Below are 4,311 nucleotides of genomic sequence, written 5' to 3'. Positions count from 1 at the left end.
ACTCTGTGGGGGAAACTCCAAACAATAATAGTGAGTTTTTTGTTTGTATGTAATCAAAGTAAAGAGAAAGTAAAGTGAAATTTATCAACTACACAGGTGGGGTGGGGGGCTGGGGGCGGGGGGTGGGGGGAAGTTTACTGTGGTTCTTGGTGGTGGAATATGTGCACTGGTGAAGGGATGGGTGTTCGAGTATTATGTAACTGAGACTTAAGCCTGAAAGCTTTGTAACTTTCAGCATGGTGATTCAATAAAAAAAATTAAAAAATAGAACTTCTTCTGTTGTTGTTTATCAATGAAGTTTTGTATTTCACCTTAGAATTTGAATCATAACTTAGCTGTATGACTTATTCTTTTTTGTTCTTAACTTTCTCCTTCTGTTCGAAGAATGTGTACCACAATGGCTCAACAAGTAAGGCAAATGCCATGAATAAGAAAGCTGCAGTTTACAATATACCACACATAGAACCCAGGGGAGGTGAATTAGGTAGACATGGTAGTAGTCATACTAATGAAATAATCAGTTAACATCATTACAAACTGATCTACAGCATCAAAACTGTTCATTTAAGTTTCTCTCTTCTTAAAGATCAGAGGTCCCATGTTGTCTCCAGTCACTGTGAGTTCCATCACAGAACAGAAAATTTTGGGGCCTCTAACAACGAAATTACACAGCTTTGTGTCACAAATCTTCCATGTCAAATACATGTACGACTTTGGGTTTATCTTTCTGGATGTGAAGGTTGACCATAGACTTATTGCAAGTATCTCTGCTGTAAAATTTCTGTAAGGTAGGTAACCAAATGCAGCTGTCTCATCCTCAAAGGTAATGGCTGAAATTCATTCAGCTTATAGGTTGGAAGTCACACTCATAGTTCCATCACTTGCAAGGTGTGTCACAGAGGACACTAAGCACAAACCAGCTCAAGCATTTTGCCTTAGTCAAGGTGCAAGAGCCATCCTAAGGGCATTGACTCCAGGTGGGTATTGTGCAGGCCACGAGTCTGGCGGTGAGACGTGTGTTCTCCACTCCTGTATGACTTATTCTTGTTTAGATGTCTACTTTATTCAGTATGCTGGTTACATCACACCATTCCTTTCTAGCCTGTAAGGTTTCATCTGAAAGCTATGCTGTAATTGTTATGGAGACTTCATTATAGGTCATTTTGGGGGTTGATCTTATTTCTCTCAGAATATTATCTTTATCTGTAGCTCTTGCCATTTCAATTAAGATGTGTCTTAATGTTTTTCTGTTTGGTTTATTCTAATTAGAATTCCTCGATTTGCTTGGATCTGAGATTCTAAGTCAAATTTTAGATTGGGGAAATCTGGGACTATACTTTTTTTGGGAATATACAAAATATTCCTCAATCTCTTTTACATTCCTCCTGGGACTCCCATAGTCAGAATGCTATTTCTCTTCATGCCGCCTTACAGATCTCTGATGTAAATAACTTTTCCTTAATTTTCCCTTCATTTGTTCCTTTTTGGATGGTTTATCACAACTTGTCTCTGATGATGCTATTTATTTCCTCTGCTTCTGAATTCTTCAGCTTGTTTCCTCTATTGTACTTTTGTAAAAAAATAATTTTTAAGTATTATTATTATTATTATTATTATTATTATTATTATTATTATTATTATTATTGAATCACTGTGAGATAGTTACAAGCTTTCATGTTTGGGTTACAATCATACAATGATCAAAACCCATCCCTCCACCAGTGCACATTCCCCACCACTTCTCCTAGAATGCTCTTCAGTGAATGGCTATTTCTAATTGAAGTTTTCTCATGCTTTCTCTATTTGTGTCAGAACTCTATTGTCTTCTTCAACTCAGAGCATAGCCTATTCATTTTTATTTTGAAATCCTCATCAGAAACATCATAAAAGTGTTATGTGATTGGGGTCTTTCCAAGATGGTTGTTATTAACCATAAGTTCACGAGACTCCCTCTACTTCTTTATTATTCCTCTCCAGATTGGGGTGAAGTTGGGGCAGGGCAGGCCTGGTCAGTTTAGTTAGTAGGAAGGTCAAGATGCTTGGGTTGTCAGGTTGGGCTTTTGATAACTGTTGCCAGTGAGGGCCACTGATGTAGGGATAACATATGTGGGCTGAGGTGGGCAAGGAATTCATCAGTGAGCAAGATACTTGGGTGTTTGAATGGGGCTTAAGTACTATATATCTTATTTTACAATCACACATCACTAAATACTTCAGTTGCTTCCATAGTTTATGGCATTGTTAATTATTGTAAACAATGTAATATTTATGGGATTCCTAATCTATACCCACTGTATCACTGAAGGACAAAAATAGGTGACAGTATATCATGAGTTAGGATTTAACTGTAGTTTTTTTTTTAATTTCAATTCAATTATATGTCTTGTTACCTGACTCTTTCATTTACTCCTTCACTCATTTGTTTAACTCTGTTAATTATGTCTTGGATATCAGACACTGCAAAAAAGTTTAGGATAGACTGTTAATGAAACCATAGTCCCTAATCACAGCCTTTTGGAGGCTTCATAAAGCCAGTAGATATGGCAATGTGATATAAGGAACTGATATGGACTGACAGCATAGTATATTTAACTAAAGTGGCGATATGAGGCTTTAAATAATAAACTACCCTGCTTCCCATGTATCCCTCCCAACTATCTCTCTTTTCTAAGTTCCTCTGGATAGAAAATACCCAGTCACTACTTTACTTTTTAAATTGGGTTATTTGCAGTATGGGGGAGGTACGTTCATCACACCAATTGTTTTCTTTAAAGGAAAATATAAAGCCCAAATGCTCTTCCCCATTGAAATTCTAGGAAATACACTAGAAAATTAGTCTGTAATTGACTAATGCAGTTCCATTTATCAGAAATAGTCCTGTACAAATATATCCAATTAGAGAGCTTGGACAGTCTTAGTACATAAAGAAGCGGAATGCATTTTTTGATTAACCTGCTTTTAAACAGATATTTTTGCACTAGAACATGATTTTTAAGTGCTGTCCTCTACACAACTCTCTTCCTGTGTCCCTCTCCCTAGGTATGGGTATGCCTGTCCACAGCAGTGACCTTTTCTTCTCTCTAATATCTCCTATTGAAAGCTTGTTTCGTTTTGTTGGTTTTCTTGGAAAAGAACTGATAAAAAATTCACAATGTCATGTGAATGGGTGAAAACATCTTTAATGCTGTACCTTTCATAGAGTATTTGCATTTTAATGAAGACCAGTTACTCAGTTTTCAGACATTAGTCCTTTTCAAATTCCCATGACCACAATCAATTAAAAAAAAAGAAGCCAATGAACAAGTCCCAGTATCCCAGGTCTTTCAGACATAAAATTCTAATGGAAATGTTTCAGGCATCAGAAAATTTGACCTATGGGGAAATGTTTTTGAATAGAAAGAACTCTCCTCTTATTAAATCCCAACTCTGGCACAGCTGCTTGAGGTTGCATTTGAAATATCGCACAATTCTAATAAAACTTTCAGATCAGCACATCTCTTCTGTTTCTGTGGTCAATTATTGAATAACCTGGTCCATGGAGAGTGGCATAGAGATCTGAAGATGGGATTCCATTTTCTTGGGGGGTATAAAGACGTGGAGGAGAGTATCATTGTACTTGGAAAACAATTGACAACAATTGTAGTTGGTTGTTGGGGCCGAGAACCATATTTTCTCTGTGCATAGATTCTGTAAGTATTTAAGCTCATATGTCAGTTCACATGTGCATCAAACCATTGACACTAGTACACATCTTTGAGAATATAGAAATGTAGGGATTGCAAAATGATAATAATGCTTTGCTATGCTTTAGACACTGTGCCATGGTATCTGTGGATTCTCAAAATGTTCCTATGAGTTAAATGTCATTATTGCCATTTTAAAGGTGGAGAAACCTAAACTCAAATATGTTCAATAAGTTTCTTAAGATCACACAGTAATTGTCAGAAATAGGATTTAGGAATTGAAATGCAATCTTGATTCATAGCATATGTATTTGGATATTACAAAATACTGCCTTTCCATGGGAATGGGTAGATGGATGAGGATGAGTATTCCAAACTTGAGGAAGATATAAATTTGAATTATTCCCTAAGGGTATAAGGCATATGGCAGAGCCTGGCAAGCTACCTGTGGCATATTTGATATGCCAAAAACAGTAACAATAATGGATCTCATCCCCCTACCCTGAAAGAGCCTCCAATATGGCAGAGTTGGGAAAAACGAGTAAGGAGACGCTGCTAAAATCTCAGGGCTGGGACAAACGGAGACGTTACTAGCACCCGCTTGAGTAAATCAATGAACAACGGGATG

The 4,311-nt window shown here is 36.9% G+C and overlaps 1 pseudogene; it reads right to left on the bottom strand.

Annotated features, from left to right (window-relative positions):
• Positions 1 to 564: 564 nt before the first annotated feature.
• LOC101555888 (CDGSH iron-sulfur domain-containing protein 1-like) lies at positions 565 to 870 on the bottom strand (annotated as a pseudogene).
• Positions 871 to 4,311: the final 3,441 nt, after the last annotated feature.

The sequence above is a fragment of the Sorex araneus genome, chromosome X, assembly GCF_027595985.1.
Source record: "Sorex araneus isolate mSorAra2 chromosome X, mSorAra2.pri, whole genome shotgun sequence".
NCBI classification, from domain to species: Eukaryota; Metazoa; Chordata; class Mammalia; order Eulipotyphla; family Soricidae; genus Sorex; species Sorex araneus.
The sequence above is the reverse complement of the archived record's forward strand: the minus strand, read 5'-3'. Positions and strand labels throughout refer to the sequence as shown.